This window comes from Vidua chalybeata, chromosome 3 (assembly GCF_026979565.1).
Source record: "Vidua chalybeata isolate OUT-0048 chromosome 3, bVidCha1 merged haplotype, whole genome shotgun sequence".
Taxonomy (NCBI): domain Eukaryota; kingdom Metazoa; phylum Chordata; class Aves; order Passeriformes; family Viduidae; genus Vidua; species Vidua chalybeata.
This window is the reverse complement of record NC_071532.1, coordinates 12730163-12742944: the sequence shown is the minus strand read 5'-3', so window position 1 is coordinate 12742944 and position 12782 is coordinate 12730163.

Below are 12782 nucleotides of genomic sequence, written 5' to 3'. Positions count from 1 at the left end.
CTCTTCCCTGCTTCTTTAACATTTGTCTATGAGGTCTTAATAGGAAAGATGCTAGCAAGGACCTTAAGATTGCAATTATTGTAGAGAGTAGCTGGCAGCAGCATGAAAAATTTAATTTTTAGTGAGGTGAGAACTACTTGAAGGAGTGGGAAAAGGGCATTTTCCCCCTCTGTCTTGGCCAAGTCCCTTGGGGATGATACAGAGGGCAAGGACCTTTATGTTGTAGAGGACTTAAGAGCACCATAAGCATTTGCCAGAAAACTCAGACTGTGGAGGAAGAACAGCGGCCCAGAGATGGTGATGATGGTCCCTGTAGAACTGCTGAAACAAGGAAAAAAAGATTAGCACTCTTCATCAGACAGGAAAACACAAGTCTTTCCTTAGTGAAAGTTGGAGCAGTGAATAAGCAGACCATACATTGCCAGAGGGAGATGGCAGACCAACCAGAAGTAACAGATGCAGCTGGAGAGAAAAGTAAGTCATGCTTTGGCAATAGCCCGAAGTTAAAAGAACCAACTTCAGGCACAAACACCAGCGTACTGCAGGACTTGTAACAGCCCATGTGGTCTGAGGGATTGTCTGTCAGGGAATGCTCCAGAGGTACCTGCAACTTTTTTTACTTGTTTTTTTTTTGTAGCAGTCCATCTTCCATGGTTCAGGTTTTGCTATTGTCAATGCTATCACCTCCTGTTAGAGAGAATTTTAATTTTACTGTAAATTCTATGCAGTCCTAAAGCCAGGCATAGTGAACACAGCGTCAATCAGCCTGCATTTTTGGTTTGCAAGTGAAAAACAGGCAAGTAATTCATAAGCTTGGCAAGGTACTAAATCAGATAATTTTGTAGTCTTAATTTATTGTCATGCTAAGCAGAAAGGGTTTTTTGTAGCTGAAGTATGTCTTGCATTTGGTGTGTACTTCACAAGGGCTTTTACTGCTCTTTTTTATCTCTAAGAAAGCTGATAGGTGCATAAAGCCAGTTGTAAAGAATCAATGTAGAATAACTTGCACAGTTCCTAACAGAAGTTTAAATTGAGTCCTGTGTAATTTATAAATTAATGGAGGAAGGAGAAAAAAGTAACTGGCCATGGAAACAGCGTAAGAAATGAAGTCCATAAAATGAAACAAAGTGGTGATAGTACCAAGGGCACGCAGTGTTAGGAGGTGGCACAGGCAGTGAGATGCTTGCTGCTGCCTGCACATGCTGTTTCACTGCAGAAAGAGTTGTCAAATACGGATTCTGATATGTTCCAAATCAGAAATATAGCAAACTTCTGGCAAGCTATTAATCAAGAAGATTGGCACTGAGGTAGGTAGGATTTTTCCATGTTTCCTGAAATCTTGGATGAAGATTCAGTCTGAGGTTAAACCTTTGCTTATCCTGTTTCCTCGGTATCTTGTGACTATTATACTCTTAAATGTGTCATGCTCTTGGATAAAACCAAGAGTTTTCTGCTTTGATTGGGTTACACCAACTGCCTAACTTACTGCAGGTATTGCAGACCACTCTTAGAACACACAAGCACACATGTCTCTTGTTTGTAGTGATCCTCCCTCCGCCTCGAGGCAAAGCAAAGCAATCTGGAATGTTCTGCTTCACCAGGTGACTTGTCTGAAACTGTGAGGTTTTTTCTAGTTTATCATTCCTGCACATGAATGCTCCCACCTACTACTACAGTGTTTGAATACCTGCTGCATAATATCACTGGCTGTAACCAAGTCTCTTGTGGATATCATGGGAGCTTTTGATTTATGCTCTTTCAAGAATTCTGCCTGAGGCTAAATTTTAGAGTTTCTGGTTAAGGTTTTATTATTTCCATGAGGTTTAACTGAGTGAAAAATATACCAATTTGTGAATACCACAGTGGGATGATTTGTTTGTTGGTTTGGTTTCTAAAAGGAAAGTTTTGCAATTTTTTTTTTCTAAAAGCAGTTGAATCCTGTGTTGTTTTGCTGGCAATGCCTTTAGCTGAGTGATCAGTTTGATGCCATGTGGGGAAGCTTGGGGAACTGAGCCAAGGAACTTCGGAGGGTATTTAGATCTTTTCTGGGTATTTTCTCATACATTTGTACTACAAGTTATTTTGCACATTGCAAATTATTTTTATTTTTCATACAAGTCTACTTCTTGTGAAAGTATTGGGACAGCAATGAAGGTAGCTTACTGTGGCAACAGTGAACACAACTGGGATATGTTGTCACATCCTGCTTGCACGTGTTTTGGATGTAGTGCAGATATGCTTACCTTCCTAGGCATAAATCCAGAGGAAAACCTGATATCCTCCCTTATGCTGCTTCTTGCTGTAATGACATTTCTACAGCAAGGTTCTGCATCAGTGGAAGTAAATGGGTTTCTATTATGGGATGGCAAAGTAGTATCTGTGCAGACAAGCAATTGCATTTGAGTTGTTTAAAGCAGTCATGCCTTGATTTATTGTCACTGAAATTTAATCTAGGGTGTTTTTGGTTTTTTTCTTCAGAGTTTTTCTCTGAGAGTTCTAGTGAAAATATTGCATCACCACTTCAGGAATGGAGCAGCAGTGTTATTTTGATCAGTCAAATGCAGAGGCCATGAACTTCCCCTGAGAAACTCGGTGAAACAGCCTTTCTACTCACTTGAGGATTTGTAGTGTAAAGAATGCTTCCTAAAACTGAGGCCTCAGAGTTTAAAACAGTAGCTCTCATAACTTGTTCTGCATGTGAGCCTGATTTCTTTGCATAGTCTCATTGGATGCAGTGGAGACGTTACCTCTGTGTGCATGTAGATTTATCAGGCCAAAACCCAGCACTATAGTAAGAGCAGTATCCTTGAAAAAGTAGTGATTCTTCAAACTTACTTAAACTTAGTCTTGTCAGCTTTAAATGTGCCTTTCTGCAAGCTTAAATGTGTTTAGGCTTCATGAATATTTCAAAACCTATTTATTTTTGGAAAAATATTTTTTTTAAAAAAGTAGAGATTTAAGAGGAAAATATCTGAAATGATACTAGACATTTTAAACATGTAAAATCTCCACAGCAGTCATGCATCTATTTGACAGAAGCTTAAAAATAACATTGGCTGTAATGCTTGGCAAAACTGTGTGTGTGCAAGGGCACGTAAGCGTGTGGGGTTGTGCCTTTTAAAGGCGAACAATGCTAACATGTCTTTACAAATTACTGTCCTGTTTGCTCTTGATACCATCAATGATCTCAGAACAGCTCTGGAGATGGTGTTTAATTGTGGCAGAATGAGGGCATGGGTATAAAGTTGTTTTATAAGGTCTCACTCATAAATATTGACTGCAGTGGGGTGGGAGGGTTTAGGAGATGGGGGTTGGAAGATCTCAGGGCTCAGCTCTGTGCCTGCAGTTGGAAAGGATGATGTAGCAACGCTCTCACTAAGAATCCCAGTTAAGAGAGATTTGAATTATTCTTCAGACTTTTCTCATTTATGAACAAAATCTAGATAATAATATGCTTGTCCCTATTTGCTTTTTTTGCCTCTAAGCCACAGTAGCAGGAAAACCTCCATGAGCTATTGTCAAAACTATGCAAAGAACAAGATGCCCACTTTTCCAGGCATCAGTCTTTTCCTTTGCCTTCCAGCACTTTGATGCCCAAGAAAGGCATTGAGATATAAATGTGTGTTGTTGACAGCAGAGGACATGCACAGCCATTCTTGCTTTTCTCCTTTCTTACTTGTGGCTTTTGCCACCAAATTCTTCTATCTAAGGACCCATAATAGACAGATAATGACCTCCCAGTTTCCTATTTATTTCTCTTCCCTGGGCTCTGAGAGGGGTCTTACAGGAAGGAATAACAGCTTTTATCTGCAGTGATGTGAAGGGGATCTCTGACACCCTGCTCCCTCCAGCATCATGGGAACACACTCTGAATAGTGCAAATTTTGCAGCTGCTGGTTCTATTGCATCTTCTTTGCCTTCAATCACCACCTCACATATTAGCCTTCCCTGCTACAACTCATTAACAGCTGTCATGTTTTCAGTATGCTCTTTGAGAGCCTGTGTACCTCCCCAGAACCCTCCTTTTCCATGCAGCATGGCTTTTCTGGAATCAGGGAAATTGGGAAATCTCTCCAGGTCCCACTGCTCCAGCGTAGTCCCTAAAGAGGAACCCACAAGTTTCACAGGCAGAGTTTGGACAGAAAGTCCCTGGCAGACTTGGCTACTCCCTGTTAACCCTTGAGTCAGCAAAGGTAAGGCAGATAGCTCAAGGAGGAGAATAGGAGTGCAGAGACTTCTGATCCTTTTTCTTAGCTTCTCTCAAATGAAAGGGAGATTGGAATTAGGTTTTCTCATTGAAGTGTTAAGTGAAGTGCCTCTGTGCCTTAAGAAAGCGATACTCAAGTAATGTGAGAGGGGGGGAAAGGAAAATATTTTCTTATGCACTCATAAAATCTTAGGAATGGAAAAATAAAGCCGTTGTTTAGTCACTGAGGTTCAGGCAGCAAGCTGAGATCTCAGTCACGGCTGAGATCCCCCAGGCATGGGCACTGCACACATCCCAAGCAGTCCTTGTTGCAAGAGCTGGGAATTACAGGAATAGGATGTCAGCCTGCTCCATGATGGCATGGCAGAGTTCACATCCACACAGAGAAACACTTCTCTTCCCCAAACATGGGACTCAGCTGGGAATGGTTCATGGCCCATCTTAATGTCCAAACTTGAACTGTGCCCACATAAAGCTTAGAAGAGAGTTAGCTGGCCTCAGTCAAAACCATGCCAGAGGCCATTCTACCAGTTCAGCCGGGCGGGTGACTGGGGTGGGTCTGTGCTCAGACACTGTTAGTTTGACCAGTCTAGACATAGCTGAAGAATAGAGTTCCTACTTCAGGAAAACCACAGCCCGAGGATTGCCAAATAGGCAGAGGAATAAGAACGTCAGTTTCTAGTACATTCATTTTATGTACAAATTACTGAGAACTCCTGTGAGCAGCTGGAGGAGATATGAGGTAAGGCCTTGTAAAAAGCAAAGGGCTTTGCAGGTGACCTTAGACCCATTGGTTTTACATGTAGTTATACATATGGAAGATGTCCCAGAAGTGACCTTGGGGAGCTGAGAAAGAGAAGCTTGTTGCCCTGACAGAAAAATAAGCCACAGATGGAAGAAGTAGTAGATAACAGCAGTCTTGACAAGAAAACATAAAAGAGGACAAGACTGAACTAAGCCAGGCTTGAAGGTTTTAATCTTCAAATGACTGATAAGGGAGAATAATTAAACAGGAAAGGGTAAAGAGATGGGAACCAACAAGTAATCAAACTTGCTAGTGAGTAGTAACCACTAAAATTAACTACTTTCTTCTGCCCCTGAAGAAGGATTTTAATCTTCTGCATTCATTTAGTCAGCTCCTATCTCCACCTTAATGTTTTTTTTATATACTACACTTTTCTGAGACTATAGCAGATGGTGAATATAGCAGCTGTAACTTCTATATACAGTCAAAGAACATGCATATATATGCAGCTGCACAGAACATACATTAATGGTTCAAATATCTTCAGAGAAATATAACCGTAAAAGGGTTTAATTTGCAGGAAGAAATAGAAATCCAAAATTCATGCATGCCTGCAGTCCCCCATGTGCTATACTTCAGCTACAGCTGACAGCACTGGTGGGACAGCCAGGCCATAGCTGTCTGCTTTGTAAAGAACCTGTAAATTTAACAGCACATAGACTCATCCTGTGTCTGACTGGCAAAGGAAGGTGTAGCTGTTGTTTTCTGTAACCCCATTTTATGTGTCCCTGGTCATGGAACACAACCTTGTGATGGGCATGCTGCCACCATTTCTGTCAGTCTGTCCATATCTCTACACAGAAAGGAAGAGGGATGCAAAATCTAACCCTCTGGAATATTTCCCTGTCTCCCTCTTGATATTGGCATAGTACTGACTGAGCTATATGAAAGGTGTTGGGAAATTAATCCCAGTCCTTACTCTTAGCTGCATCTAGTGAGGCGCTTTTAATGCTGTTTGGAAGATTTCGATTTAATTGACCTTCAGGCATGACTTATTTTTGTGCTCTGAGTATTTTTAAGATGAACCCAGAGGAACTAACTCCTAAATAACTCTCTGATGAGAGTGGAGGAGGACACATGGTGTTGCCATTTCCAATAGCTTTGAAGGGTCCGGAAAGTCCCTGAGTGGTGTTTTCAGCTTGGGAGAGAGTTTTCTAAATGTAGAAACCCTGAGCCATGAAGTAGTCTTTGGTGCCAAAACTCTGACTGAGAGAAAGAGATTGGTTTTTGGCATGTCAAACCTTCCTTGTCCAACCTTGTGCAGCTGATGGCACCCTGCAAGGATCACTGTAACTCAGGTGTGGTGCACTCTGGCTTCCAGAGCTTCAGGGAGTTTGTGTGTGTTGTTTGTGGCCGTGCACTGGGGGAGAGCACCTGTATGGGAAGGTAGAAAACAGTCAGCTTTAAGTATGGCGATACTTGCAAATAAACTGGAGTGGAGAGAAACACACTGTAGGCTGGGGACACTGCAGCAGGTTTTTTGGTGGCACCAGGGTTCTTCCATCTCAGCTGAGAAGTGTCAGCTCCAGGCTGGAAGTGTGACCAAGCAGGTACTTCTCTGCCATGACTGTGTGTGCCACAGGTCACCTGCCCCGCATCTCTGCTCATCCAGAACAGTTAGGCTGAGGAAGCTGCTCTTCACCTCTTCCCAGATGGTGTCTCTGGTGTTTCTGTGTGGTTGGCCATCCATGCCACACATAGAAAGGATGCAGAAGCTCACAAGTGCTGAACATCTTCCGGCAGCCTGCTCCCAGTGGGATTATGCTTGGAGCAATTGCGTTAAGGGAAGGCTACAAGAGTGGATAGTTTGGATAGTCTCCAAATCTCACTAGTCTCAAGCTAGTAAGCAAAATAAATATATTCCAGAAGGCACCCTCTTGGTTTTTTTTCTTTCTGGGGAGTTAAGGAAAGGATCTCAATCAGGGCTCTATGCTGCATGGGCAGGGTATTTAAATGATATTTCTCCTCAGGACTGCAGGGGGTTTGCTTTCTTAGAGAAAAAGCAGAAGAATAAAGAAAGACACAGACTGTTGGGTAAATTGATAACTGGTAGTGGCTACAACCTAATTACTGTGTCTACATATCTGATTAACTTTTTTTCATCTTTTTTTTTCTGAGATTTTTTTGAGTAATCACTGCTATTACGTGTAAACAAAAATTTTATAAGGTGTGAAATTCCTATACTGCTGTGTTTATCGTGATTGCTGACCTTATTCCCCAGGGGAAGAGTGTAGTTCAGCTTGGCATAAGCAATCCTGTGCCAGATGTGGGGTAGTTCATAATAAGGAATGCTATTTACAGAGATGGGAGGAGAGGGGAGAATCAGAGGATCAAGGTCCCAGAAAGGCTGGAATGTGCAGGATCAGATATCTGCATTGGAGCACTTACTGCCTTAATTTGTGTTTCACAGGATGCCAGACTCTTGTGGATCACTTCTCTTTTCAATGAGCATTTGCCTACATATAGCTTATTGCCATTCCAGTCATAGCCCTTGTTTATGTCACTAACAGACCTCATCACATTTGACTGTGTTATTTTTACATAACAACTAAATCAGTAGAGGACCATGGAATATGCAGTGTACAAATTCTGATATCAGCTTGAATGTATGCATCAATGCAATTTAAAAAATTGGTGAAGGGACTTAAAGTAGTGATGCTTAAGTGCCACAGAGTTTAGGTGGTAAGGGTTCTGGTGTTAGTTAACCATTTACAAGCACAGAAGCATTTAGGTTCGAAAAGACCCTTAAGATGATCAAATCCAACCATTAACCCAGCACTGCCAAGTCCACCACTAAATCATGGCCCTAATAAATGCCCTGTCTACATATCTATTAAATATCTCCAGGGCTGGTGACTCAACCACTGAGTTACAGACAAAGATTGATTAGGGACTATATCAATGCAATTCACCAAAGGTACTGAAAAAAAGGAAACAATGTAAAAAAAATAATTGCAAAATGGCTTGATGAATAATCTGTAAAGAGAGGCATGTATATATCGCCTAAGAATCTGTAATTGTCTGGGATTCAAGAGACCCATGGTAAAATCCCCTATCTAAACATCTCCATTCAATGGAAAATTGCATTTAATTGAAGCAATACCAGTCAGCTCTGCACAGGACATGGAAACTTGCTTATGGGGTAGAGCATTCTGTGAGGCAGAGAGTAGTTATGGCATACCAAGCTAGAAAAAAAATCAGCAGGTATTTTTTTCATTACAGAATTCTCAATGTTTTCCCACTATCAGTGTTTCTTGTAGCTCATCTGGTCCTCTGTTACCTTCTGCATTCTGTTGTTGCTCCAGTCATTTAAAATCTGGGTGGAGAGAACTGCAAAATGCACATGAAGAAGTTGTGAAGACATATGAAGCAGCTGTCATGGTAAGGGAATAAACTGGAAATGCTGGAGGTAGCAAACTGAATCAACTTTTAAGGTTCGAAGAGAAAGATTATGGGGATTTTACTTTAAAAGGGCTGGGAGAAACAAAGAGGATTTAAAAGAGTAAAGATAAAGACTTGGTTTAAGTGAGACTTAAGAAGTCTCACTGATCTACAGCAGTAACACTGATCTACAGCAGCAAAACACTGATCTACAGCAGTATTAATCTGCTACAGCCATGAAGTGTTTTCCTGTCAACCTACTAACTGGGAACAATATAGACTAGAGACCAAGTTGGGGAACTTTTGATTTGTGTGACTGCAGACCTTCACAGACTATACTTCCTTTGTGAAGAAAAATGAAAAAATATAAGAAAAGGATGAAAAAATAAGAGGTATGGGACAATTAGTAAATCTTTCAAGCAATTGCTTTCCAGACCCAGTGAGTGGATCTCTGTCCATACCAATGTGCATATTTCATATGCAGGACTGTGGTCACATTCACCCTCTCCGTTTTCTGAGGCTTTTGAGCTACAGTCTGATGAGGTTTATGGTGGTTGTCCACTAGGTTTGAGGTGAATTTGGGTTGTTTTTCTTTAAAGTCTGTAGCCTGCTTCCTGAAACAGACCTGGAAAATGTAAACCAGTATATATCCATACTAACAGACCACCAGGGAAGAAGGCTGCTGAGCCTTACTTTTTCAGACTGGTCATACTGCAGAGCAGAAAAGATCCAATTCTTTGACCCTGGCCCAAGTCTCCAGGTTGTTTTTGTGAATGTTGGTGCAATCACAATAGCAGAATCTTTCCAGGATGTGGAGGGTACTTTGTGTGTATATGTGTGAAATCCAGAATTTGAAGGAGAGATTATTACAGTTTGTAACTTGCTTTAGTGTTTGAAGAATGCCAGCCATCAAGAGCACAGAGGGACTTTTGTGACTAAATTTCCTTCTCTCCCAAACAAAGTGAGAATTCCAAGAAATGAAAAGGTATACTCACAACACTTGATTAGAAACAAAAGATTTTGTATACTGCATTTCTGAGTTGACCAGCTATGAGACATCAAAATAGGCTGGGGGGTTTTTATCTATGTTTTCAAAGTTTGCTCTCTGATAATTAATCTTGTTTCAGATGTTTTGGCATGCAAAACCACTGCTGAAAATTTAGGACACTATATTCTGCTGAAAAGAAAATTCTGAACAGCTTGCTTTCAGGCTTTTTTTGTTGTTTTTTCCCCTCCATGTTCTGCTAAAGATTTACTTGTTAAAATTCAGGCATCATGTGTTGGCAAAGTAGGCAAGTAGTTTAAATTGTTCATTCTTTGTTGTTCTCAGTAGATTTGTGTCGTGGTTTGTTTGTGCAAACCTTTGCTCAACTCTGTGTTTCATAGGTCACCAGTTTGTCTTGCTATTGATGGCAGTGTGACTGTACATTTTGGTGAGTTAGGCACACAACTTACAGCTTATTTAACAGAAGTACTTAGTGAAAAAGGGAAAAAAATCCAGACTTGCGCAGGCCTACAGTACACTGCTCTTCTTCAGAAATCCTGGAATAGCCATCTCGTTTAACAAGTAGATTTTGTGGCAGCAGAACTAATGAAGCCTGGTTTCCTATAGTTTTTTGTCTCATGGGTGATTGACTTTCACTATCTAAGAGGATGTGAGCCCCAGGCAAAGCTTTTCCCATCAGTGGGGTGTTTATATAAGGGATTTCTCCCATGAGACTTCTCTCATATCTTGAACTCACAACTGCAAGTTTTCTCAGAGCCAGGACTCTGATAGCATCTCTACACATCTGTCTATTTTCAGGAAGAAAAAGGAAGAATTTGGCCATCTTTCACAAATCTACCAGTGTTAGAAACTGGTTGGAAATATAATTAAGAAATGGATGGAATGAATACACAAAATGGTGCACACAAAATGAATTATCACATAGGCTCCAATTTTTTAGGAAATTCTAGTGAAAATAACATGGACATAACAGGATGTAGTACTGCAGTGACTATCAGAGATATTTTGTGTGCTTGAAAACCCTGGCTCAAAGTTTCTGCCATAAGAGAAAGCAGATCCAATTATATATTTCCATGTTTTCAATGTTGTGTGCATAACAGCAGATATGTAATGTGCCCCTAAAATAGTGATTTTGTCTTTATTTTTTGGTGAGTCCATATAACTACCACCATCAGCAGTTGATTAACTATGCCCTTTAATCCAGATTTCATAGTTTTTCACCTCAGAATAGAAGATTTTCATTTCAGCCCTACCATAAAAGCCTGTGCTAATGTTAAGTCTAATCTTTTCGTTTTCACAATTGCACACTCATTCATAATTGTGTAGGTAATTATCCAGTCAAATGCAAAGTATGGACTATTATTTTTTTAAGAACTATATTCTTCAGTGCAGTCCACTGAAACAACTTCTAGCACTTCATGCATTTATTTGGATGGTAAAGGCAAAGTCATAATGAGATAGTCCTAGTACAGCCAGGATATAGCAATGCCTATATTAAAGCCAGTGAAGTAAAATTCTAATGTGTACCCTTTGATGCTTTGCCTCAGTGATGCAATACAAATGTACATTTTAATGGTGCTTTTATAGTACTTGAACTCTTGGCTGTATCAAAATGCAATTTTTCAATCTTGATGTTTTTGGAACGTTTTGGGAGTGTAATATGCATGGTTTTTATAGATCCCAGAGAGACCTCCCTCAAACTTTTCTTTCACCTACTCACAGAAAATCCTCCCTTGTTTGGGTGCTAGGGAACCCTTGTGAATTAGTCACAGGCAGTGAGGTAAGAAGTGGAGTTTGAGCTAGCTGTCTATATTTTAATTAAATTAGAAACTCCGGATTCTTACTAGACAGATTCTTAGGTTTGGACTTTACTCCTTCTCCTTGGAGTCTGAACTGCTGGAAATTTCCTGACTTCTTTTAGATTACTTGTGTTTTTGAGAGTGTCCCATGCAATTTTTAAGAACTGCTGCTTACAGTATCTAGAACTTTTCAGTCATCCATTTCCAGAGACTTTGGAGAGGTATCAGTAGCACCAGTTCACATATGGGGAATTTGAGGCACAGAACATTGTGCCCAGACCATCCAGCAAGTGAGAAAGAGAACAAGAGTTTGGGGCTCGTGCTTCTACCTTGTGCCACATCCATTCAGACACATGCTGCAGCCATCAGGAGAGGAGAAGACATGTCACATGCTAGCAGTGAATAGCAGAGATTTTGACCTTCAGAAATGGCAACCACTTCACCTCTGCGGTTCATAAGACAGAGTGTCTGAAGAGTAGAAAGAGATGGAGATTGGCACCTTCTGAAATTCAGACAGCTTGCACCAGTGTGCTGGCAAGGAGAAGCTCATGTGTCTGCCTCTATTAGGAAGAGGCATGCATCCATGTCTGAGTCCATCTTCATGTGATTTTTTTCTCTCACTCAATGAAAAAATGCTTTTGAGGGTACAGAATGTGGTTGTACTGTTTTCTTCAGTGTTCAGCTCTGATGGAGGCTCTCATGGGAGAATGAATTCCCCTTCCTTACCTCCTGTGCAGACACCTCATATTCCTTTAGATACTGTCTGGTCTCATATTTTACTAGATAAGTCATCTCATCATCTTAATCATAACCTAAACAAGCTAGTTTTGTCTGTGTGTACCACGGTAGGAGCCTGGGCATAACAGACCAAATTTTGAACTTCTGCCCTAGATTGTGCTGTCTTACCTGTGTAACCAGAGATGGAGAAGTATGTGTGCTGTTCTCCAGTGGCTCAAATCACAACTTTTCGGCAGCCAGAGGATGAACATAGCTCATAGGTTTTTTTGCTTCTCTCACAGGCTTCCTCAGTCAGAGAGGTAGGCAAAATAACAGCTTTACATATTCTTCTGCAAAAGGGGAGGAACAGCAAGAAACTATAGAGGGGCATGATGAGAAACTGCAGACAGAGAAACTCAATTCTGGTATATTTTTAAGTGATTATTTTTTGCTTATGGCATTCAGAATGCCAGTGGCACCCATTATATAACATGGTCACAGCATAGGAACTGAAATGTGAACTCCAAACAAACAGTAGAGGAGGAGGGGATCTGTTTACATCTGCTTTAAAGGAGAGCACTGTAAACATAACACTGAAATCTTCCAGTGGAGTTTTCTTAATAGCAGTGAAGGGTGAGTGTGTATAAGGAACATTGCCCAGCAACAGCTCCTACTTTAACATGTCCCCAAGTCCTAAAGCTGAGCACTATAATTTTGTGCTGGTAAACCATCTTGTGTGTGTACTCAATTCTTTTTTTCCACTAACAACCCAAACTGTGGGCCAGGGGAGATTAAGATGAGGTTTTCATTTCATTCAGACCTCTGGAATCCAGCCCACTGGAACTTGTATTTTTTGAAGCTCTAATA